Source organism: Podarcis vaucheri (assembly GCF_965113315.1).
Source record: "Podarcis vaucheri genome assembly, chromosome: 10".
Taxonomy (NCBI): Eukaryota; Metazoa; Chordata; class Lepidosauria; order Squamata; family Lacertidae; genus Podarcis; species Podarcis vaucheri.
This window is the reverse complement of record NC_138748.1, coordinates 36,170,622-36,198,145: the sequence shown is the minus strand read 5'-3', so window position 1 is coordinate 36,198,145 and position 27,524 is coordinate 36,170,622. Positions and strand designations below refer to the sequence as shown.

Genomic DNA, 27,524 nt, shown 5'->3' with positions numbered 1-27,524 from the left:
CTGATACACAGAAGTTTGTCAAAGGCATATGTTTTTTTCATGAAAATTCCCCTAATACAATGCACTTTTTCATCCCATTTTCAATAATATATGCACTTTAATGTACACTTTACCTTGTATATGTATTTTTGTACACATTATTTGATTTGAAAACTGCTTTGGAAAATTTCCAACAGACTCTGTGTGGGTACAGAAGTCTCTGAAGTTTTTGTTATTCATGTAGCTTGAGCTGGGTAGATTGGAAGTGATGCAAGACAGACAGCACAATTTATTATTATTATTTTGCTAGTGATGCAGCTAAAAATCAGAACTGCAGAGTCTGAAGTCTAAACTTAGTTTGGAGCTTCCTAGCTAATGATGAGCTGAGTACAGTCATACCTCAGGTTAAATATGCTTCATGTTGAGCGCGTTCACGTTGTGCTCCGCGGCAACCCAGAAGTAACGGAACACATTACTTCAGGGTTTCGCCACTCGCGCATGCGCAGAGGCTCAAAATGACACCACGCGCATGTGCAGAAGCGGCAAAAAGCGACATGCGCATGCGCAGACGTTCCTTCACTATTTACGTTTGCTTCTGGATGCGAACGGGGCTCCAGAACGGATCCCGTTCATATCCAGAGGTACCACTGTATACACAAACAGGAGTTTGGGATCAGCTCAGCATTACTTCGGTTCTGGGTTTAACAGATGCTTCCTCTGATGCAACAGTTTTCCCTTACCCTTTCTTACTAAAATGTTTTTGAAAGCTATGGCAATACTGAGAAAGGCTTCTTCTGTAGTGTTTATTAAGCTCTGAAGAAGTATGATGGGAAATGTAGTTTCACAGGCCTCTTGGGTCATTCCTAAGATTATCTAACAGTGCTTTGAACCTCTAGAACATGCCTAGTACAAATCTGCAGTCTCCCTCACTGCGATTTGCATGTCCAAGCTTGCAACTCTAATTTGCTCTATCATAACCCCCCCCCCCCCCTTGGCAGCCTCCTCTCCGGTATTAGGCAACAACACTATTGTTTGTGGCTCTTCAGAATAGTGTTCAGACAGTAGAAGATGGTGTGGTGGCATCACTCACTGATCTCTAGCAGGTCATTTACTGATACTTACTGGGAGGTAGAAGGGGAGGGGAGAGGCAGTGGCAAAGTTGGCCTAGTGCAAACAAACTGGGAAGAGCACCTGATTGACTTTGCTGGTGTATTTGCACCACACCAACCTTGTTGCTGCCTTGTCCTGTCCCTTTACCTTCCAGTAAGCAGCAGTGATCCAACTAACCAGAGGTCAGATGAACGAGGGAAAGTTAATAAACAAGTATCTCTGACAGTACTTTCTAAATAGGTATACAGCTAAGGAAATAAAGACCGGACACTACTAATGTTTCCCAGAACAAAGTATTTCATCTTGTTTGGTTTCCTTTGCCCTGAAAAAATGGTGATAAAGACAGAATGCCTTTATGAGGCATCGAGTGACTTTGGGGGCACATTATTTCATATGTGTAGATGCTGAAAGATAAGCAGAAATATGCTTTAAGCAGCATTTCAGATTTCATAGTGTTATGGAGCATCTCTGAATATTTCTGACACAGAGGTTCCATTGTGTATAGGGATGAAACTGTGAGTAATAAATTCTAGATAAGGAGACAAGTTATTCTGTCCTGTCATCGTAGAGTTCTTGATATGTTGAAAATTTGTTGTTCTCATAACTCAAAGGAGCTGCGCTGTTTTTGTTGTTGTTTTGCTTTATGTCTTTGGAAGTCAGTGAAAGACAAGACCATAAATTCTCCAGAGCCAATATATTTAAATGATGTTGCCATCTCTGTGATACCTGAAATAAAAGGTGAGAAATAGTACATCAAAGCATATGTCATGTTTACTTTAATAAATATCAATGTGTGTTCTGCTTTAATTTATATACTGTTCATTAATTGAGGTGACATTTATAACACAAACAGTGTTATAAAACAGGTTGATGTTGCCTTGCCAATCACAGAAGTGAATAAGAGTGTCAACTAAGGGATTAAAATTCTAGAAGTGTTAGCTTCAGATATGTCATCTTGAAGAGAAACCCACCACCTGGTTTTTTGAACAAGGGAGATACTCTATCTTCTCGTTGGCTGCCTGGCATGCCCTGCATCTCCACAGCTACACAGCTGTCCCCTCCCCTTTTAAAAAAAGACCTTAAACTTGGTTAACTAATTCAGATGGCTTAAGGAATGCATGGATAGATTCACCCATGTTTTTAATGGGAGCTTGTGGTTCTAGGACCCGACCCCCGCATGGTGGAATAAAGACACGTGGACACAGAATATAAGATTAATGGGCAAGAAAAGGCCACAACTTTATTGATTACAGCAAGTGAGAAGGTATTGGCTTAGGCATTGGACCACAAAAGATTTGACTCCACCCACTCGAAGAGGGGTGAGTTCGCAGAGGGGTTAACCACCAGTAGGGGGAGCCTGTTGATGCTAATACAACTATAAGCTCTCCCCTGATGTCACCGAGGGTCATGCCATGGCCCTCCCACCACACAGGCATCAGACAGGATTCATGACCGCCGGATTCCTTTAATGGAATACCCAAATTTGAAGGGGTAGGCAATGGCCACACCTTGCCCTTCCACACACCAACAACACATTCCAATGCCTAACCGCCACCCGAGCCCAAGAGGCTCGCTGCCAATACCCTCACAGCTGTATCCAATCCCTAATACTGCTGACGATGTTACCTAGCCAAACGTTGTTTCCCCGATCTGAAAGATGAACCACGCCATCCCGGAACAAGGCCTGCTCGTCTATCTGGATACCATCATGAGAGATAACTAGGCTATTCATAAAACGCACTTTGCGGGCGATCACACGATTCAAGAGTTTCCTGAATTTGTCAATGGCCATAATGTTATGCGCACCACGCCAAACCATTCTCTTTAGGAGTGAGGACCAGAACAAAGTTGTTCCGGGACATAAAGCAGCAAGCTCATCCAAGTCCTTTTTCATGTTCCACAAGTCCACACTCTTTCTGTTGATGAGGTCATTCTCCCCCAGCTGAATGATAAGGATGGCAGGGGGATCGGGGGCGTGGCGTGCCAGCCATGTGGATGGGGCAGGGGGCGTAACCCCCCTTGCGTGTGATGCGGGAATCGTCTCCCGCCCACAACACCTTCCCTCCGGAAGGAGGAGAGGCCTTATTGGCAAGATGTGGACATATTACACACATCAGACTCACCACATGAAAATACCCCATCTCATTTGAGGATTTTTGAGATCTCCAGCCTGAAGATCTGTAAACTACTTGGGACTGAAATTTTGCTTGGTGTCTAGATATACTGAGGAAACTAGCCAAGGGCTTAGGTAGGGTCTGGAAAGTATGTTCCTGAAGGTAGCCAATGTACTATAACCATTAAAGAGGTGAACCTAAGACCTAGGAGACCAAGGGTCAAATCCCCACTCAGCTATGAAGCTCACTATGTGACTCTGAGCTAACAGTCAGTCTAATGTGCATAACAGGATAAAATAGAAAGGGAGGGAACCATGCATATTACCTGAAACTTCTTGGAAGAAAAGTGAGATAGAAATGTAACAGAGGAAAGATGTAATACAAATGTAATAATAATCATTATCAAGTTAATGTGACAAAATTCCCTGATTTTCCAGAATTACATAAATAGCATAAATGATGTGTTCCCATTTACATTACTTACATATAATACTCCTGTTTTAAAGTATATTATTTTGATGCTTGGAAATTGTTCCCTGGTGTGTGTGTGGGGGGGGGATAGCACATGTGTTTGGATCCAGACCCTGAGCTGCTGTGCTTGCTTCTAATTGCCTACCATATTTACATTTTGAGCCCATTGTGATGCCTGTACATAACAGTACCATAAACAACAATATGGATGCATCAGGGGCAAGCCATAGATGCAGCTCATATATGATAATGGGAAGAGGAGCTGAAAGCATTGACAGCAGGTTTCAACATCTGGAACTGCCTGATTTACACTACAGAAGATGTACTTATTTTCAAGCCCCGTTTCTGCTTTTACAGGCCTTAATCGGAAGCTGTGTGCTCACAGTTCTGGGCAGAGTAAAATGACTTCCTACAGCAGAATGTTTCTGGAAGTGAATTAGCTCACAACGATTTCAGTGAAGACAGTTTGTTTGTTCGTTCCACTGTAGGCAGGCACCCCAGTATCAACCCAGCACCAGTCCTCTTTGGGATAATTCCATTCAGCTTGGGGGAGATATTTTATCCTAGCTAGGCATCCAATATATGGCTTATCGTGACTTCCAATTTGTTTTTCTCTGACCATAGCCCCCGCCCACTGCCCAAATGGAAATCCTGCAAAGAATTCTATTCAGTTGGATAGACTTCAGTTCATTTTCTTCTGTGTGGAGTTTAATGCTCTTAGTACTGAGGATGCCTGCTAAGGCTGTAGGCTATTGTAACCAGCTGGTTCATTATGGCATCTTTCTACAGCACTGTTCATTGATTTCTTTGTTCACCACAACCTCGGTTTGTCTGTTTCTTCCCTCAGTAGATCAAGGCTCCAATATTTAGCCTCTAGAGCTAAACTTTATGTCAAGCAAATTAATCCCTTGGTAGATGAATTGTAAGTCAACAGGATAGTGGAATGGCGTCTGTTGATGAGGCAGCTTACAAGCTCTGAAAGGAAGTGTTCTTCAGACTTTTGGTGCAAATATAGAGAAAGAAAAAGAAGACTTTAGTACAAGTATAGAGAAAGAGCTACAGTTCCCCCCACTTTTATTAAATATTGTCCATGCAGCAGATGTTAAGACAATGTGAATCTGTTTTAATGATTGTTTCAGTGAATATGGAAAAGGATTCACAACCTGCCCTCTTCCAAGATTTCCATGGATATTGTATGCTGAAATAAATTTGTTGAATGTGTATGAATGCCAACACCTATCGATGCTGCAAAATGTAGTGACGATAGCAATGACTTTGGATCAATCCAACTGCATGGAAATAGTCCAGTTAGTTCTTATTGAGCAAACCCTGGTACATATAGCCAGATTGCTTTTCACTTTCTCCTGTGTATAGCTTGGTTCACAGTGCCAAGAGAGCTTAGTTTCCAGTAACTCTTAAATAAGAATTATCTAACTATTTGTTAATGTATTATTATAATTTTAATCATAAGGGCCTCTTTGAGATGCTGTTCTGGCTTAACAGTAAAACTTTGGTGACTGAGTGAACTGGTTGTTTTTTTCATGCTAGAACAATTTAATAGTATGCACGCTCAAATGATCATTAAAACAGCATTGATTTCTACAAAACCCTTGGCAAAAAAACAAAACAAAGGCTAAAACTTATTAGGTGGTTAAACTTCCATGAATTATTTGACCAGCTCTAATTAAAACCTTTCAGGAAGTTAAACCTTAGACATTTAATTTTACACACCTGAAATAAAGCATACAGTAGCTAAATGTATAATTCATATCAGTTTATCTAACCAATTTAAATCTCTTTCTATTTCTGATGTCTCCGCTCTTCTAAATGATTGTGCAGGGAACAGGAATCGAATATTTTCTTGATCATCTGAAAAGGGTTATGTGGGAGTATCAGTAATAACAATTCACCAAGCATAGATGAATATCAGTTCACTGCAGTATTCCAGGACCTCCACAATTTTTTCATGCATATGGCTGACATATTTTGCTTCAGTGAGTGTGAGAAATTTTGTTGAAGATGTGGGTTAGGGTGAAAGAGATCAGAGACCCAGAAGGAAAATCAAGCACTATTAATTAGTAGTTTTATAGTTTTATAATTTTATAGGGCACCGACAGGGGTTGGTATGTCACTGCCTCAACCAAGATCTAGTACTTGGGCAAGTCATCCAGTACCAGATAGCATGGTGGGTCTGTGCTGCTCACCTGACCTCCCTCTAGCTCAGTCACTGCTGTGTATCAGGATGGAGAGGGCAAGAGTTGATGGTGGCACAGTACAAACACACTGTAGGACAGATTGCACTGAAGATGGTTGCATGTTCATTTTGGGTGGTAGCAGCTCCTAGGGTTGACTGTCCATTCTCACAGTACCATAAGCTATCTGTATGTGTTGTTTGAATGCTCAGATGTTGGAGTTTAGTAGAAAACTCCAGTTCTGCTGGCCTTGTGCCAGGCATGGCAGCATATCTGTATGCAATTCGTTGGCACTGTCCCTGCACATTTATCATCATTTTGTGTTTAGTGGAACTGCTATATCCTTACCATTTATTTACTAGCATAGCAAATTCTTGCATTGGAGACTCTTTGGCAATATTTTTATTTTTATTTAATTGCCGCCTATTGTGGAAATGCTATGGCTTTTTAATGAAGAAAATTGCATCTTTTTATAATTAGCTGACTATGATGTTCTATTAGCTATTTAAAATAACTTTATACTTCAATGGCTATAATTATATCAGCATCTACAGATGTAAGATCATCGCTCTTTTTGCTCTGTTTTCAATTATTTCACAGGGAGTTTCAATAACATAGTTCATAAAGGTTTTGAACAAAATCATTTTCTATTTGTGTTGGTTCTTTTACATGCCCTCTAATGTATTATTTACATGTTTCATTTATGGAACATTTATGAATACAAATATAGTCTGAAACTTTGAATTAATTATAGTAGATTTGCTCTGGCTTTGCATGCCCCTTTCATTGTAGGTGCAATGAAAATAAACAATGTAAATGATTTACTTTATTTAAAACAGAATAGAGAAAACACAGGTTTGTGTACTGAGAGAAAGGTTTTGTGCTCTTGACAAAAGTGATTTATTTGATTTTATGGAGGGATCTGAATCATTACATGCTGTCAGGTCAATATGTTGAATTGTCCTAGTGACATCTATCAAACAGTGATGGCACTGGATGTAATTCCTAAATGATTTTGAATGGAGCTATGATTGTTGTTGTATTTTAATTGTTGAGTAGAATTCTTTATTACAAAAATGGGATCCATTTTTTGAATAACAGTATGGTCATCCTTGATATTTTGACAAAATGACAAGTCAGTGTTTGGGGCTTGGACTTCGTAGTTGCTTTTGTTGTTGTTTAAGGCCAGAATGTTCAGACAAGATATATGAATTCCACTGTACATAGTAATGGGATTTTTATCTCAAACACAGAATTGAAATGGAGGGCTTTCAGCACCATTATTTTGCATAAAATGTGCATGTAATCTTATTCATTCTGGCCATCCTACTGTGCCTTGACTGAAATAAACATTTTATGCCATGGTAAATGGGCTGTGTTTGAGGAAATATTATAAAAATGGAAATTGTTTTTTAATGAAATTTTGGCCCACATATGTACACAGAGTGATTCTGTTGAATATTTTTAAATTCGTATTTTGAATATTTATTTTCAAGGATACACTTTGAATGATAGTTTTAAAGTATGAAATTTGGTTGTAAGTTTCCTTTATGAATTTGAGTCGATACCAAACTATAAGAATCAAGCTACTTCATGCAAGTGTCAAACAATAATAATCCAGTAACACAAAGAGAAGCAACTCTTTCCAATGTAGGTACCCTATAGGACTAAGCAGTGCTTTTTTCTGGGGGTACGCAGACCCCTAAACATTTTGTGAATCTTTGAATTTTGGTCCATTTACTGTATTTATTTTCCCCGATTTGAACTATAAAATGGTAATTCTCTTAAGTCAAAATGAGAGGGGGGGAGCACTGGGATGGAGGGAGATGAGATTTTATTCAGCATATGCAATCTCATGATCCTTCCTTTTCTCACGTTACCTAATAGTTAAACAGTATCTTCAGCTGATCTCATTCTTCTGAAGTATTTTTAAAAAACCTTCCTGTTGATCTAAATATTTTTAACATACTTTCTCTCCCCTTCTCTCTCACTGCCCACATTTTCATCAAGTTGTCTTCCCTGCCTTTTCTTTGGTCAGAGTTTCTGCTTATGAGGTTTGTGCTTATGGTTATGGGGCAATTAGACGTAGAATAATCTATTAGTTTTTTTGCCATTGATTGAGAGTAGAGAGGAGTGTTCCAATTATCTGCAGTGTTACTGTCTCCCAGAATGAAATTAGTATGAAATGTTTAGTGATCCAAGTTTAGTGAATTAAACTGGGAGACATTTATTGATTTCAGCATACTTTGGATGCTGGTTACAGTCCTACAAGACAGCAAGGCAATCTGTTGTTATCATAAAAATCTGATCCCAAGTTAATATTTTCCTCCGCTGTTTCCAGCCAGTTATATTTTTTTTAAAAAAAGTGAGCTCGGTATTACCAAACATAAGCTTTGATAGTGTGGGTGTGCAAAGCTCCAATGGATTTTAATATAGCTGGTTGGCACCCATAGTTAATTTGTCAGCAGCTTGCCTCTATTGAACTACCTGTAACACACACATGAGCAGAACAGTCAGCCTTGTATTGTTTAAAAGCTTAATGAGAATAATGAGAAAATGCAATTCTAAAGAACAAACATTCTACCAGTCTGCTGAATTATAATAGTACAGTGGTACCTCTGGTTATTAACTTAATTTGTTCTGGAGGTCTGCTCTTAACCTGAAACCATTCCTAACCTGAGGTACCACTTTAGCTAATGGGATCTCCTGCCGCACAATTTATGTTCTCATCCTGGGGCCAAGTTATTAACCCGAGGTACTACTTCCGGGCTAGCGGAGTCTGTAACCCGAAGTGTTTGTAACCCAAGGTGTTTGTGACCTGAGGTACCACTGTAGTAGGAGAAAAGGATGCAATTCAGTATCTTGTTGGGGAGAGAAGAACCAGATACAGTAACATTTACTTGGGAGCAACTTTCTTTGATTTACATAGAGCCAACTTCCAAATAAAACTAAGTAGCTCATGGAAATAGATACCTTTTAAGAGGCAAAGCTATCAATCTCCTTTGGATGCTACCAGAAAAAAATAGGCTCACACTCCAATAATTTTGTTGTTGTCGTCATCATCATCATCATCATCATCACCATCATCATCAGAATTTGTATACAGTGTTACCTCGGGTTAAGAACTTAATTCATTCTGGAGGTCCGTTCTTAACCTGAAACTGTTCTTAACCTGAGGTACCACTTTAGCTAATGGGGCCTCCCGCTGCCACCATGTGATTTCTGTTCTCATACTGGGGCAAAGTTTTTAACCCGAGGTACTATTTCTGGGTTAGTGGAGTCTGTAACCTGAAGCGTCTGTAACCCGAGGTACCACTGTACTTCCCTATACCACAACATAAAGTACAATGTAAAAAGTACCAAACTCATAATAAAAATAATTAAAACAGATACAAAATCCAAATTAACGTATAACATTAAAAAATAATGGAAAGCAACCCCACCGCCCAATAAAATATCCATCCAGGTTAAAACCCCATCTTTGTTAAAACCATAATTTCAGCACAAGGGGGCTGACCCACACCCCCGTTTCACCCCCAAAGTGCTGCCTCAAAGGAACAACACCATTTAGTGTTTCCCACATCACATGGCCCTGGCCTTCCTCAATCATGGGGGCAAGCTGGCGCGCTTGGAGGAAGTGGACATCAGAAGGGAAATGAATTACATGTGAATATATCAGTAGCTTTGTATTAATGGAACAGTCAATGCAAAAACTGCATTGTAATATTTTATTTATCTGTCGTTGCTTAAGTTTTTGTATACTGCTTAGAGATATTTTTAATATATCAAGTGGTATAAACATTAAATAATCAAATCAAATCAAAAATCAAATGTGTGGCTTTACCTGCTCTGTATCTCATAACACATGTCAGTTTTGAGCTGGCAGACAATATACCCAGCATAAACACATCTACAGTGTTATGATTCTGCTATGATTCTACATTGCCAGTAATTTCCCAGTTTGGGGGTCATTAGTTTCGGTAATATAGTGGGACAGCTTCCATCAAGTCAGACTAATGATTATAAAAAAGATCCTAAGCGCCTGCGGAGAACAAGGAAAACAGCTCTGTACCATTGCCAGAAGAAATAATACCTGCACAGTCAGAAGTTCAATTTAAATGTGAGCATAAAATGACAGTAATAAATGGCAAAAATATTTTCCCCAAATGTATATACCAAATAAAATATGGCATATTAAGTTTATAGGAATATTTTTTTTCCAACAATGTAAAACTACATACAAACACATGACTCATTCTGTTCTGTCTTTATAAAATGTCTGAACCTGATTTTCAGAAACACTTTGCACTGTCCCCCATTACTCTCAGGCAGTATTGAAGATGCTTTCCACCTCCTCGTAGAACCTGGTGCTGCATCAATGGCAAGAAAAATGGGTGGATAACCAATTTGGAAGAAATACTTCAAGGTGCAAACCCAATTAACCTGCCTGTGGCATTCTTCATATTCATTCTTAAATTCTTCCTGAAAAGCTTGTTATTCATTGAAAATGTGGCACTGACCTGACAATACTCAGGTGAGCTAAGGCTCTGTGGATCATAATAAGTCTTAACTTCTCATTAACATTTTTGATTTAGTGTTTTTCCTCTTTACTTAATGCAGAAAAGAAAAACAGGAGCGAGGATAATATCCTCCCCCCTCCTCATGCACAAAGAAAAATTCATTTTATGTTCTTCATTAGCCTGGACATGAATGCTGTTTTAATTTGTTGTTACACCAAAGTTTTACACTTCATTACATGTCTGTGCCAATAGTTATGGGCTGCATTGATTTTCTGTCTTTTTAAGTATTCAGGAGCATTTCAGGGGTTGTCTACCACTGAATTGTTTTTCATTCATGGCTATGACATTGTTAATCTTGGGAAAATGAGGTGGAAATCATTTTAAATTTCTCTTTCCATTCTGCTATCTTTGTCACCACTTAAGAAGTAATTAAGTAAGTCAATGGAAGGTTTTTCTCCCCACTCTACACACCTCACCACATACACACACTAACACACAACAAACAAGCTTTAGAATGTTACTTGTTCATTTTTTATTTTCTAGTTTTGAACTAAAAAGGTGGTGTTAAAAGTTTTGCATAATTCCTCCCCACACAAAACATGCTGTCCCTTCCTAGCAATTTATTCATCCTTTAATTAGCTGGCACCACACAGTGAAGAGCCCTTTCAACATGGGGGAAAAATGCACAACGTAATGGCTGTAGAAATTTCATTTCTGTCTTCCGCTTGCAAGGGTAGCCTTAGGCAAGCCACTCTGTCCCAGACTCAAGCCACATCCAAACCATACATTTAAAGCACTATTATATTTAAGATACATGGGTTCCCCCTAAGAATCCTGGGAACTATAGTTTGTTAAAGGTCCTGCTATTAGTTTTTTAAAAAGATAAAGGACCCCTGACAGTTAAGTCCAGTCGCAGACGACTCTGGGGTTGCGGGGCTCATCTCGCTTTACAGGCCGAGGGAGCCAGTGTTCGTCCACAGTTTTTCTGGGTCATGTGGCCAGCATGACTAAACCGCTTCTGGTTCAACAGAGCACCGAAACCAGAGCAGCACATGGAAACATCACTTACCTTCCCACCAGAGTGGTACCTATTTATCTACGTGCACTTTGACGTGCTTTCGAACTGCTAGGTTGGCAGGAGCTGGGACCGAGCAACGGGAGCTTACCTCGTGGGGATTCGAACTGCCGACCTTCTGATTGGCAAGCCCAAGAGGCTCAGTGGTTTATTCTCCCCAGGGAGCTGCAACTCCTATAGTGGTTTAACAATCACTCCGTCTCTTTGTCTCTATTATTAGGGGAGGATGGGTAATAATACTGACAGGGTCACTGTAAGGCTCGCACCTAGATAACAGATGTGAAACACTTGGAACACCTGAAAACACTATACCAATGTTAAGCACTATTGTTGCACTCTTAGATTGACAATATTCAACAGTCAACACGTCTGTAATTGGGAGTAGAGCAAACCTCATTAAAATATTGTGCTAAAATAATTGGAGTGGCAGGGAGGGAGAACTTACGGCAGTCTTTGTGCGTGTGTGAAGGAAAGAATTCTAAGAAGTTAAATGGAAGAATACACAATTACTTCAGCTTTTTAATGCAGTCATTCTTTTATTTCTGAGGCTAATTTTAGTTAATATCTCAGGATAAAACTAAGAGAAGTTGTCTAGTATTTACTAATTATCCTAATCAAGGAGTCTCCTGTCTGAAAGAAGTTGGATCGAGGGGGAATATTCTTTTGTGGATATTCTTTGGAACATAAAAAGAATTCTGTAAAATCTCCATGAATCACAACTATGTCTCTATTTCTGACAAGTGCTTTTTCCAGATCTGGTGTTGGTAAGAGGAAAACAAAGGCACCTTGGAAGTGAAATGGATTGAATGGCATATTGCAATTTATCACTGTGCAAAATTTGAAGTCTCACCCACCCCACCTCAATTTCAAATTATTTCTTACAGATTAGTGCTGTGTTAAAAGTGTTGTGAAGTTCTGTTTTCACCTTGCCATTTGGTGCATATGAAATCACTTGAGAAAGCCATCTTCCATGCTTTAGAAGAGTATTTCTTTCCTTTCCTTTTATATTTTTTAAAAATAAGCTTCCCACCTCCATCATTTCCCCAATCTGAAATGCTACTGCTTGTGGAAGAAGCAGAAATGGGTTGCCTTGCTAAGAAGACATCTGACAGCTTTCAGAAGACATCTGAAGGCAGCCCTGTTTCAGGAAGCTTTTAATGTTTGATGTATTATAGTATTTTAATATTCTTTTGGAAGCTGCCCAGAGTGGCTGGGGAAGCCCAGCCAGATGGACGGGGTATAAATAATAAATTTTATTATTATTATTATTATTATTATTATTATTATTATTATTATTATAACTGATATGCAGGGATATGCATCTCAATATGCAACCCACTGAACTTCATGCAGTGCAGAACAATGACATACCATATTTTTCTGTGTATAAGACAAGGTTATTTTATTTTAAAAATAATACTAAAATTGGTGGTCGCCTTATACATGGACAGTGGAGAGGTGGGACGGGTGTTTGGTGGCTGCCAGTAGCAGGAGATTGTCAGTGGTGTTTTTGCGGGTGATTGGTAGGTGCGGCAAGGTCCGCTGGCTACTGGCTGCCACGGCAATTAGGTGGGTGACTGGTGCTTGCTTTTGGCAAGCAGGCATACAATTGGTGGCTTTGTCGATGTGCATGCGATTGGCTGTGGCGGTCCTCCTGGCAAGCGATTTTCGGCACCCCCCCCCCAAAAAAAAGGCTCAAGAAGTCTGGGCAATTCCCCCCAAAAAAAACTCAGCGGAAAAATGCGGTATGTGCCTTTGATTGCTTATCAAATATGTATCTGATGTTTTTCTCCTGTATAGAATTCATTTTGGTGGGATGTTCATTCAAATGTGTTAGGGTGCCCTGGTTGCCTTGGCAATGGGAACACATTCTCATTTCTCCTACACTTGTTCCTTATAGACCTTTTCATGTAGAACAGGGAACTATCTGGCCATTGTCTCTCCCCAGGTCACGATCCCTCTCCAAACACATCCCTCCCTTGCCCTGTTTTTCACCTTCCTTGGGTGATTTTGCCTGGTTTAGAATGTGTCAAACTCTGACAATGTATGGATGAAGAATAGAGCGGTGTGTGGAAGTATGTGTCGAAACTAGCCTACTGTACAAAGGCATCATTTAAATATGTTGCTCCATCCAATTTTGGCTGCGGCACAGCACAGCATGGATATGTGGCCCCTAAAAGGTTGTCCAAGAGGGAATGCGGCCCTCAGGCTGAAGACAATTTCCCAACCCTGATGTAGAGTGTTCATCAGATAGGCTACATAAGACTACAGACAGATCAACACATCCAAAGCACATGCAAAACACATGACTTTCCCTAAAGAATCCTGGGAACTGCAGTTTCCCCCTTACAGATCTACAATTCTCAACACTCTGAACAAACTACAGTCTGGGGGTGGGCAACAGAATCACATCTTTTAAATGTGCATTGAATGGGCTTCAAATGCATGATGTCTTCCCGTACATCTCTTCTAGTAAAGGCCTTTGAAAGATTATTATTTTTGCCATTAATAGCCTTATAAATTAGTGAAAGGGTATTCAACCTTTAGAATGTGTTGAGCTTCTCATTAGGCAGATTAATTTAAAAGCTAGATGGGGCCAACTATATATAGAAGCAGATAAATTACAGATATAAATGTAAAACGTAAACTGGTTTGTGACATGATGTCAAGGCTACGCCATGTTTCCTATTCCTGAAAAGAGAAACATTTTATTCCGCCATATCCTGAAATGTGAAAATGGATAATACATTTAAGGCCATACGGAAATAGAGCATAAAAGTTGTGAAACACAATTCTACAAAAATGGAACATTATAATGCCCTTCTACTTAACCTCCACACATAACCAGAAGAACATGTGCTAGGACAGAATTATGATGGTTCCCCATGCCATTCTATGCATTCAGGAGTCCACTATGAAAGAAATAAGTGGGGAACTACACACTGTGTTATCCCAGGTACCTTGTGACATCAGAACATGTCAACCATGACATTCATAGAGACAGAGCAAGCAAAGAAACAAAAGTAGAGGAGGAGAAAACAAATAATGATGCCTGGACTTAGATTAGATTTTAAATGTATGTACCCCATTTCCAGTCACACTCACAATACACAAAAACAACAGGAACAACGCATTCAGAAAGCATAAAGTGAGGGTCTGGCGGCTGCTGTCTCCAGCCTTTGAACTGTGTCAAATCTGGCTTCATTAGATGTAAACACAGGAGGGAAGAAAGTGGTGTTACAGCAGGTGCTTTAGCCTCCCCCATCAGCATGTGGACTGGGAGAGGGAGAACTGTTCCTCTATGAGGGTAGAAAAAGTAAGCTTCGTGGGGATGGCACAGAGACATCAAGGATATTTCTTGAGACTTAGGGCTGTATCCAGTGTTGATCATACGTAGGCTCATTGAAATTAATTAACATTACTAATTTAGGATCATCAGTTTCAATATATCTATTCTGAATATGACTAATGCCAGATTACAACTCTTAGTAAATTTAACTTGGGCATAGTAGGTAAGGGGAATTCAGAAGAAAGAACATGTACACCAAACAAAAAGAGAACACTTTGATAAGTTGAGTTCCAGACTTCTACACTCTACAGTTGTCCAGGTGGCTGAACAATCAACCTATTTTTTCAGGAAACTGTGGGAATTGTAGCTGCATGACAGGAATATGGGAGTCTCCTAATAACTCTCAGTCCATACATTTCCCATGATTCTTTGGGAGAAGATATGGTTGTTTATAGTGGTAAGATACTGCTTTAAAAGTATAGGGCAGGTGGGGCATTCCTGAGTTACGAAATATGAATGACAGATGACTACAAATAGCATAATGTTTACTTCTTCTTGTTGTTGTTGTTTAGTCGACACGGATACCTGCATTTAGCGTGATACAAGAGAAGCCAGGCAATGGCATTCTGCAAAAAAGCAGAATGGTCAGGAGAATAGTTTGAAAAGATTCACATATTGTTGACTAATTGTTTCATGGGTGTGGGCAGACATAAATGAATCCTAAAGCAAAAAACAAAACAAAACACAGCCCTTCGTTGCTAGTATAGTTTGGAAGATACATGAATTGATACATTAGTCTACCCATTCATTCATGACATCAAAAATATATTAGTTTGATGAACATATTATTGTGTTAAAGTTTCACCGATTCCAAAGGGATTCTCCTGTAACTCTTCAAAACTTGTGAGATGGGGGAGGATGGCATTGGGAGGCTGCAGGATTCCGTTCTTGCAGACTTTGAAGTAGGGAGGAAATGGAATGTTATCTGTGGGTTTTCATGGGTAGCCACTTGTGTAACAAGGATATTTAGCTGGACACACACTGCTACTTTTGCAAAAACAGATGATTTGGAACTATTTAAGTATAACTCTAAAAGCTGATGGCATAATAATGCAGACTGTTTCTGCCTGCTAGACAATTTTTCACAACAATCTTTTCCTCCCTAAATGAAGCAGCTTTGCTTTGATTGCATTCATGTTTAGACGAGACGCAAGGTATCCCTAGGAGTCTTATGGCAGTACTGATACCCAAAGTGACTGTGAAGAAAAATAGTTAAAGAATCCATCACAGTGTTCTTGTGATGAAGTGTAGACAATTATGCATTCAGACTTCATGTTCTGGCCCATTTATTATCCTTTTCTTATGTAGTTCGTTACAACAGGCTGGTTTTCATGGACCAAAAAAAATATAATTTTTTTTCTTTGAGATGCATTTCGTATAGCATTTTTCTTCTAAATCATTACCACTGAAAACAGTGAGATTTCAAATGATCCCCAGATCAAATGCTTTTAAAGCAAGTCTTTATTCCTTAATTTTTTTAATAAGTTGCATATGGTTGGGGTTTTTTACCCTTAACAAGCGTGTAGGGAGGGAATGTTTAAAAAAGGAATTATATGTGAAGATATATTCTTCTCTATTTCTATGAGAAGTTTCACACAGCTATGAGAATGAACACCAAGTGTGTGCAATTCTCCACCCTATTTGCTGGCAGAGAAATGGGGGGGGGGACACACCAGTTCACCAAATTCCTCTGGGGGAAGGAGACATGATGTACCTGCATATGGTTCATATTTTGTGCAAGAGATTCCATTGCATACTAGGAAATTTGCGCAACTGAAGTGGATTGAAGCATTCGGTTTTCCTAGTACACCACACCTGCTTGAAAAAGAAGAAGCTGACTCTCATGATTTGGAAATGCGTTAAAAGTTGTGGGATGAACAAGTGACTATAATAGGAAGATGTCACCCTGCAAGCAAATCAGGATGAATGCTCATTGTTATAAAAATGCCTCATAAACAAATCAGAACAAATGCTTATTAATGGGCAACCTCTATAGTGGAATTGCCACGCAAGCGTTTTCTTTTTAAATGAACGTATAGCCCCACAAGTAGGCCACGTAGCATTCCTAAAGCAAATATCACTTTTTTCTCCCTCACCCTCGCCCCAAATACAAGCCAATTGTACCATCATTAGTAGTTCATTTCACTTTCTCTTACGGTGAACTCTTTGGCCTGAGTTTAGTTTTCCCCATAAGCCACGCCTAGGGTTTTTCAAAATGCTCCCCCACACAGTCCATTTGTATGTGCTGTATTTCTGAATGCCATTTCATAATCACACAAACCACTTCAAGTCGACATAAGTGGTAATTTCTAGCAGATCTTATGTTCTGCTCAGGGTTCTCAAGACGCTGTTGTAGACCACTTGCTAGTAAGTGAAGCACTTTCTAAAGTTGTTGTATTATTTTGCTGAGAGAACACCACATGAAATGTATATATAATATTTATGTTTCACAGCTGGAGTGCAAATTGTACATATTGAGTGTTCTCACCATTGAAATCTAATCACACAGGCCGCTGTTAATAGGCTTACAGTTAAGGGGCGATCAAAACATAATTTATCTTCCTTCAAATGTCTCCTCAAAACCTATATTCCCTACATACAAGAAGGACTCATGCAACACCTTTAAAGTCTAATACATTCACAGTGGTATAACTTTCATGAACTACAGTGTGCTTTATCAGGTGTCTGAAGTGACTCCTGAGTTGCAGGTATAGAGATACATGGTGGGCAGGGGATGGGTGGAAGTTAATGAAAAGGAGACCTGCACACTATCTTATGGTCATTACAAATCCTCCAGGGTAAGCAGGAAAGAGGAGGCAAACAAGACAGAATAAAATGTAACCCTTTGTCAATTTGGTTCATTGCATCCTAAGAGCAGATGGGCAGGCTCCAAGTATTTCAAAGTGTACTGATAGACAATGGACTTAAAAATCTGGCTTAAGTTCTGCCGGTGCCCCTGCTAGCATCTAGATAGAGCATATGTCAAGACACTTGCATCTGGGTGCTGTACCCCTTTTCTAGGCCAGATGGAATAGGTGGGCCAGGAAAAGATGACATCCAGAATGTCAAAAGAGAAGTCAGTTTGGTGGAACTCAAAATGCTTTCAAATGTGACCTCAACTTTGAACTCATCTCCTCTTCAATGTCTTAAAACTGTGTCTGGAGGATCTGATAATAAAGCTTGAGCTTGCACCAAATACCAGAGAATTTAACCTGTGTGTATCTCAGACTTCTAAAATACAAATGTTTAAAACCTTGCCTTTCTCCATATTGCTTTGTCATCTGAGGTAGGCACATCCCTCTTTTTCAGCTAGATAAACTCCATAAAACATGACACCATACACATATCTTGCAAGTGAGAACATCTTAAGCCCTGTATTAGAGGAAAATGATGAACCACATCACTCACTGATTTGCCACTGATATAGCAAACAATCTCCTCACAGTATCAGCAGTTCCTGTAGCTATGTACTTTTTTATGGCCTGTCATTTTGAGCCATCAGTTTTAGGTTAATGTAAGAAGACTGTACCTTCAGAATAGGTAACTGCATAAAAATACATACTGGAAAACTTCATCTCTGCTAATTTTTTGTTTGCTTTGATGCAGACTTTTCACTTTGTTTGTGTCAATACCTACCATTCTCCTTCATGTTGCATCTAGCTCAACACTGTCCATACTGGGGTAGCCTATGTGATATGCTCCAGATACTGTTAGACCGAACCTGGGACATTCTTCATGGATAGCATGTGCTATGCCAGCTACCACTGTGCTACAACTCCTGAGGCCTGTAATTTTTTTTCTGCTGCAAGGACATGTAACTCCCCATCAGGTTGGTTTCTATGAAAACAGGAAGTCATGGATAGATGTGTGAATAGATGAATTTTCCTTTGGTTTATTACTATAGATTTTGGCATAACGTAACATGAAATAGATCCCCATTATGAATTTTCTTGACCCTAGTACCAGACTTATCTCAGTTGTGTCCTAGAAGGCATCAGGGAGACATCCTGAGCTCCTAATACTTTGTGTAAAGATCAGCAAATATAACCTGGTTACCAGCAAAATGCTAAAGAACACCCCCAGTTAAAGGATGGTTGTCACACAGAGAAATAGTTTTTTAGGAATAAATAGGGAAAGTATATTTAATACTGAAGTCCTGTGTGTAGGAAACTACAAAAGAACCAGTGGGCTGTATGAGTTTAAAAAGTGAGGAACTTGACTCACTCTAACAAAATAGCCCCCAGCAGAGTTTAAATACACAAGTATATGCACTGTTTGTGAAGTGTGGGGAATATAGGTTATTAGACTTTAAAATATCTCATTTCAGACAGTTACAATATGCTCCTCCATTTCTCCCATGTCTCTACCCCTTTCTCAATGAATAGACCCCACACTTTAGTAAGTTAAAACGCTTTACTTACATAATCTGAAATCTCATTCATGTGTCAGCCAATGCTACAGCAAATTTAACACAGGTAAAAACTTATTGAGTACAAAGTTTGTTTCTAAATATGGAAACTGGGCTTGGAGTGGAGAGCAGGCATGTCCATTTGCTCACGCGGCACAAAGAAACAAGAAAAAACAGGAAAAGAAAGTTTTACTTCCTCCCTCTCTGGAGAAGATGGAATGTCATCACTGAGCCTAATCTAGAAATTTAGAACTCCATGGTCCTTAACTGCTTCACATACTAAGTAGCATTGTTAGGCTTGACTGAAAATCTTTAGTTAAGATAACTTTAAGACAAGAAACAAACATAGATAGCTAGTTTCATCCTTGCTCACTAGGATTATATTCCATAGAAGAATGTTTTCAATAGGGCTTTAATAAAAGCACAGACACCCCAGAAGGCTGCAGAGTGCAGACCACTGGAGAAATTATTTGTAGAAATGAAAGCAGCAAAACAAAACAAAAATCCCAACCACAACACAGTCACCAAAAGTAAGGTAGATGTGACAAAGACCCTGAACCCCACCATTATGAATTTGACTGAAATTTTCTCACTTATTTGATAATTTTAGAATCCAATTTCTTTTCTCATTAATTGATGGGGAGTTGTTGGAAGAAATGTGAAGAGGTGATGGTGGGGTTTGGCACAGCACTAAATCAAAATGAGTTATCAAATAGAATAATGGTATATTGTATCATAGTTATTCACAATTTCTTTCATTCATTCCATTTATAATCTCTTGTTTCAGAAGTTTATTAAAATTCATTTTAATTACACATAAACACAATAAGTTAACCTCTCTTTTGAACACTACCCATATTTCATAAGTACATACATTTTTTCTGTATTATGTTCCTTCATTTAAATTATAGATCAATTATACAGTATTCTAACACCTAATAATATTTTTTTAAATAATATTTTTATTGTTTTTTTCCAGATAAAGATTGTTCAGCAAGTTATACAGAAAACTTATGTTCTAACACCTAATAATAAATGTCATAAACTGAATAATTGCTAAAGAACTTTGGAGGAGATAGATATTAAAATAGGATCTTTTGGTCTTCTTTGTTGTTAGATTTTTCTATGGATAAAACTCACATAGATTTTCTCCCAGTTTAGAGCAATTAAGGAACTGATTGTTTCAGAAGACGTTTCTGAAAAGACCAATCACAAACTCGTTTTCTAGTGTGGGTACGTTTCCCCATTCCCTTCCTCCCTGAAATACAACTCAGGAGATTTTGCTCCGGAAATGGGGTGGGCAGATCATGAAATTCCAGAATAGGGTTCCTCAGCCTCCCACAGAACCCTTTGCAAAACTGATACAGGGACTAGAGATCCCCATCAGAAAGTCTGCAATGAAAGCTTTAAATAGCCTGTATCCTAAACCAACAAATCATCAATAGCAAATTCTCACTCTTTTAGATATCATCCTAGCTATTTCTAAAACGGGTAAAAGAAATCTGTTGGAAAGTCTTTGCTGCAGGGTTGCTCTGCCAACTCTCTGGAGCAAATCTGGGGTGTTACCTGTGCAGGAAACTTCAGAAGGAAGGAGGAATCGGCAAAAGATGCTTCCCCCCTTGTCCATTTACGGAGTCCATGCTGGAATCAAACTTTGTGTCATGAGTTGAAGAGCAGCATTGGATATTATCTATTGCTTTTTTGTTACTCCTTTCCCCCCCTTTGAAGCCTGCATTCTCTCCTCCTTTCAACACTAGTTATTCTTTTGCCCATTTCATTTCCTTCTTTTGTGAAGCTGATGAAGCTCGCTGCAAGAGTTGCAGGATAAACTTCAAGGCAGGAAACAGAATATATATTTCTCCCTTCCAGTAGACATCTGGCACTGCTAAGAAAGTGAGGGTGGGAATGTGCCTTTTCCTTTGCCCTCACTGCCCTTGCTATTTTTCTGCATCCCTATCTGATTGCCTGTGACAAGCTCTGTGATTTAGGTGATGATAATCTTTTTCATCATCATCTCAGAGACAACAGTGTGTGGTATCATGGACAAAATTGCAGCAGTTTCTACATCCAACCAGGTAATCCCTGTGATTGGGGGGGGGATAATAATCTCTTTCATCATCACATCAGAGACAGCAGTGTGATGTCATGGACAAAGTAATAGAATCATAAAATTGTAGAGTGGGAAGAAACCGAAAAGGTTGTCTAGTCCAAAACCCCTGCAAAGCCAGAATCACAGCCTTTCACAGAGCTTGCCAGAGCCAGCTGGACTAAACAGCAGTGAGAACCAATGAGGCCAAAGGCACTTAAGGTATGGAAGGAGAAGGAAAGTGGTGCTATATAAGAGCAGCATTTGAAATAATCCAATTTTATTAACAAAGAAAAAAGAAATGCTGGAAATAGCTTTTTTTTTAGCACTCTCAAAACCAGACACAAAATTTGGGCAAATATATAACTCTCAAAAATGCACATCTGCAGAATCTTTTCTCTTTACCTCCCTGCCTAGCAGCCTTAGAATGCTAACAGGCTAGTGAACATTAATTCATCTTCAAATTATACAATTATGCTTTCTCCCATTTCCTAGCAGTTTGGCACTGCTCTCTCTCTTTATTATCATCATTTATTATTTAAAGTGCCAGTTGCCGGCTCTCCTTTTATATCCTTGTTAATATCCCCAGGGTCTGAGTATGTATGAGTGACCATAGCTTTCAGACTCTACAGAAGCATTTTTATATCAGTTGCTTCTAATTCAATTTTAATTCATTTTCTTGTAAACCAAATAGTGCCTGTGTTTATGGATAAATCACAGAGGGACTTCTGCTTGCTGATCTTTATTGGGGGGGATTATTGTTCTGTTGCCTAGTGTTGTAATTATTGAAATAGATCTGGTTGTCCAGTAATAATGGTTGCTTAGCCAACACCAGACTGATCCACCACTGCTAAAAAATCTGTTTCGGAAGACTTTTTTTTTTTTTGCTGGATGGCCTTCAAAACCCTAAGTATGGAAGAACTTATTTAAGAACAAAGAGCTCCTGTCTTCTCATCCATTGCGTGCTGATCACTTCTCACCTAAACCAATGGATTCAAGTTACAAGAAAGAAGAAGAGTTTGGATTTGATATCCTGCTTTATCACTACCCTAAGGAGTTTCAAAGCAGCTAACAATCTCCTTTCCCTTCCTCCCCCACAACAAACACTCTGTGAGGTGAGTGAGGCTGAGAGACTTCAGAGAAGTGTGACTAGCCCAAGGTCACCCAGCAGCTGCATGTGGAGGAGCAGAGACACGAACCCAGTTCACCAGGTTACGAGTCCACCGCTCTTAACCTCTACACCACACTGAAGATTCCAAGTGAACATCAGGAAGAACTTTCTGACAGTAAGAGGTGTTCAACAGTGGAACAGAATCCCTCAGAAGGTTCTTGATTCCATTATTCATCCATTTCACGTTCGTTGTTGCATGGAAATTGTCTGTTGCGTGGTAATCAAGCTAATTACATGGCACCGGTAGTGGATGGCGGTGTGGTGCAGAGCTCCATACATGATCTCCTAGCAGCAAAATCACTGCTGCTTACCAGAGTGAACCTCCAGGGACATTAGACCAGTGGTGAGCCAGGAAGAAAAGTGGACAGAGCAACAGATGCAAATTTTACCTTTGTATATTAGGCTGAATTCCAGTCATGGAAAGCCAGAGGTTTCTACACACATCCATCCATTCAGGAAATCAAGTCTTTTTATTATAGTTCAAATACACATTCCAAGCAGGCAAAAGCATGGAGCTAGGTGAGTGAGGGGTGTGACCTAAGGTGGGGGCTTTACAGGAAGGAAGGAAGGAAGGAAGGAAGGAAGGAAGGAAGGAAGGAAGGAAGGAAGGAAGGAACAATAAAGCGTTATGATATTTATGGGACACATACACTAATCTAGAAATTTGTTCACTTCACTTGCAATCCCTGTACCATAGACATGTGGAAAGCCTCTTGGAATATGTGAATCTTAACAAAATAATTTTAGCTTCCCCTGGGAAATCGACAGACATTTTGTCTAAGCAAGGCCTTCTGCATTCACTCAGAGGAATAATAAAATAATAATAATAATCAAATTTTATTTATATCCCGCCCTCTCCAGCCAAAGCCGGGCTCAGAGTGGCTAACAACAGTAATGGCAACCATTTTGCTAGAGTTCTGTGAGGATTGCCAAGGGAGGGGGTCAGGCTGTGCCCTGGCCAAAGGCCTGGTGGAATAGCTCTGTCTTGCAGGCCCTGCGGAAAGATGTCAAGTCCCACTGGGCCCTAGTCTCTTGTGACAGAGCGTTCTACCAGATCGGCGCCACAGCCGAAAAAGCCCTGGCTCTGGTTGAGGCCAGCCTAACCTCTCTGTGGTCCGGGACCTCCAAGATGTTTTTGTTTGAAGACTGTAAGGTCCTCCATGGGACATACCAGGAGAGGCAGTCCCGTAGGTACAAGGGTGCTAAGCTGTATAGGGCTTTAAAGGTTTAAACCAGCACCTTAAACCTGATCCTGTACTCCACCAGGAGCCAATGCAGCTGGTATAGCACTGGGTGAATGTGATCCCACAGCAAGGACCCCGTAAGGAGTCTCGCCGCAGCATTCTGCACCCGCTGGAGTTTCTGGGTTAGTCTCAAGGTCAGCCCCACGTAGAGCGAGTTACAATAATCCGGTCTGGAGGTGACCATTGTATGGATCACAGTATGGTCAGGGCGAGATAGGTAAGGAGCCAACTGCTTAGCTTGGTGGAGATGAAAAAATGCCACCTTTGTTATAGCTGCAATCTGCGCCTCCATGGAAAGGGAGGTATCGAAGATTACACCCAAACTCTTAACGGACAGTGCTGGCATAATTGTGTCCCTGCAAGAGATAGGAGTTGCCCCCCCCCAATCCCATATCATCCTGACCCAGCCAAAGGACCTCTGTCTTCAAAGGATTTAACTTCAACCGGCTCCCACGTAACCATCCAGCCACAGCTTCCAAATATCTGATCAGCGTGTCTGGGACCGAGTCAGAGTGGCCATCCACCAACAGATAGCGTTGGGTGTCATCCACATACTGATGGCAGCCCAACCCAAAACTCTGGACAAGCTGGACGAGGGGGCGCATAAAGATGTTGAAAAGCATCGGGGAGAATATCGCACCCTGAGGCACTCCACACACCAAGGAGTGGCATGACGACAGTTCCCCCCCCCAAGTGCCACCCTCTGTTCCCGACCAGAGAAAAACGAGTGCAGCCATTGAACGACTGTGCCCTGGATCCCCTGGGCACAGACCTGAATATATAAATATATAAATAATAATAATCCAACCTAAAACAGTTTTGATGTAAGAAGAGATAAATGTGTAGTATCACAAGGAGAGGTGTGAAAGGCACCAGATATCCATGACCTGTAGTTCTGTTATATAAGCAAACAAAGATTCCCGAGCTTGTGATGTTGCTGAAAAGAGGGTAGTTTCTTTTTTTTTTTATAATATTTTTTATTAGTTTTACAAAAGTTTTTACAACAGACAAACACAAAAAAGAAAACAAACAAACAAACAAGTATAATTTCATAATGTCATTTCATAAACTTCTTTCCTCGGACTTCCCCATACCTCCCCTTTCTGCATCCTCATGTCCAAATTTTATAGCAACTTATAAATGTTTTTTCCAACTCTAATTCGTCATAGTCCTTTCTTATTCTAATCTTATATTACTGCAACCCTTTCTCTCTATAGAATCTCGACATTCTAAACTTCATCAAGTTTGTAATAGTCCTTAAGATAAATCTTGAATTTCTTCCAATCTTCTTCCGCAGTCTCCTTTCCCTGGTCTCGAATTCTGCTCGTCATTTCCGCCAATGTCATATAGTCAATCACTTTCATCTGCCATTCTTCCACGGTGGGTAGATCTTGTGTCTTCCAATACTTTGCGATCAGTATTCTTGCTGCTGTTGTTGCGTACATAAAGAAAGTTCTATCCTTTTTTTGCACCAATTGGCCGACAATGCCCAAGAGAAAGGCCTCTGGTTTCTTAAGAAAGGTATATTTAAATACCTTTTTCATTTCATTATATATCATCTCCCAGAAGACCTTAATCTTCGGGCATGTCCACCAAAGATGATAAAAAGTACCTTCAGTTACCTTACATTTCCAGCATTTATTGTCAGGCAAATGGTAAATTTTTGCTAGCTTAACTGGGGTCATGTACCACCTGTATACCATTTTCATCACATTTTCCTTTAAGGCACTACATGCCGTAAATTTAATTCCGGTGTTCCACAACCTTTCCCAGTCAGCAGACATAATATTATGACCAATGTCCTGTGCCCACTTAATCATAGCTGATTTAACTATTTCATCTTGTGTGTTCCATTTCAACAGCAAGTTATACATTCTTGACAAATTCTTAGTATTGGGTTCTAGCAGTTCTGTCTCGAGTTTTGATTTTTCCACCTGGAAGCCAATTTTCCTGTCTTGTTTAAAAACCTCCGTTATTTGATAATAGTGGAGCCAATCTTGTACTTTGGGTTTTAGTTTTTCATGGCTCTTTAATTTCAGTTTCTCTCCATCCTGTTCTAAAATCTCACAATACTTTGGCCATCCGACCTCCATATTAACTTTCTTATGGGCCTTCGCCTCTAAGGGTGACAACCATCTAGGGGTTTTGTTTTCCAACAGGTCTTTATATCTCATCCAAACATTGAACAACGCTTTCCTTACAATGTGATTTTTAAAGGCACTATGCACTTTGATTTTGTCATACCATAAATATGCATGCCAACCGAATGCGTTATTGAAACCTTCTAAGTCCAAGATATCTGTATTCTCGAGGAGCATCCACTCTTTCAGCCAGCAGAATGCTGCTGCCTCATAGTACAATTTTAAGTCCGGCAGGGCAAATCCCCCTCTTTCTCTTACATCTGTTAATATTTTATATTTTATTCTGGGCTTTTTGCCCTGCCAGACAAATTTCGCAATATCTTTCTGCCACCTCTTGAAACAGTCCATCTTGTCAATAATCTGCAAAGTTTGAAACAAAAATAACATTCTAGGCAATACATTCATCCTAATTACTGCAATTCGGCCTAACATTGATAATCTCAAATTTGACCATATTTCTAAATCTTTTTTAATTTCTAACCAACATTTTTCATAATTGTCCTTATATAAATTCAAATTTTTAGATGTTAAATTAACCCCTAGGTATTTCACCTTCTTAACCACCATCAAACCCGTCTCTTCTTGAAACTTATTCTTCTCCATATCTGTCAGGTTTTTCCCTAAGACTTTAGTTTTTTGTTTATTCAATTTAAATCCAGCTACCTGGCCAAATTGTTGAATTATCTCCAACACCTTTTTCGTGCTAGTGTATGGCTCTTGTAAAGTCAGAACTAAGTCATCTGCGAAAGCCCTTAACTTGTAATGTTTTGCTCCGACCTGTACACCTTTAACTTGCTGGTCCTCTCTAATCATGTTCAGCAACACCTCCAGGACCGAAATAAAAAGCAATGGGGAAATTGGGCACCCCTGTCGTGTTCCTTTTTCTATCTTAAGTTCCTCAGTTATTACATTGTTTACAATCAACTTAGCTTTTTGTTCGGAATATATTGCACCCATACCATTCTCAAAACCTTGTCCTACCCCCATCCCATGAAGGTTCTTTTTCATAAAACTCCAAGAAATGTTGTCAAAGGCTTTCTCCGCATCCACAAATATCAAAACTGCTTTAGTATTTATGTTCACCTCTAACTTTTCCAAAATGTCTATTATATTCCTAACATTGTCTGAGAGGTGTCTCTTTGGGAGAAAGCCTGCTTGGTCTCTATGAATCTTTTCCATCAATACTCTTTTGAATCTTTTTGCTAAAATGTCTGCAAAAATTTTGTAATCCACATTGAGTAACGAGATTGGGCGGTAGTTCTTCAATTGAGTCTTTTCAGTCTCTGTCTTTGGTATGAGTGAAATATATGCTTCTTTCCACGATTCAGGTGCCTTTTTTCCCTCTAAGATCTCATTACAGACATCCTTTAACGGTTGTATCAACCATTCCTTTAACGATTTGTAATATCTGGAAGTCAGTCCATCTGGCCCTGGAGATTTGCCCAATTGCATGTCCTGAATGGCACCCTCTATCTCTTGTTCTGTTATTCTCTGGTTTAGATCCACCTTACTTTGAGGAGAGATTTTTTGTAATCCATGTTTATTAAGGAATTTATCTATGTCTTCTTCATTTTGTAATCCTTGGGAATAAAGTTTTTTGAAATAACTCACAAAACAGTTTCTTATCTCATTTGGTTTAGATATGGTCCTTCCATCCACTTCCA

General features: G+C 39.6%; 1 protein-coding gene across 4 annotated transcripts in view; it reads left to right on the top strand.

The window, feature by feature from the left end:
- MGAT4C (MGAT4 family member C) overlaps positions 1 to 27,524 on the top strand; it is a 335,473-nt gene that overhangs the window by 272,224 nt on the left and 35,725 nt on the right. The window lies entirely within an intron of this gene.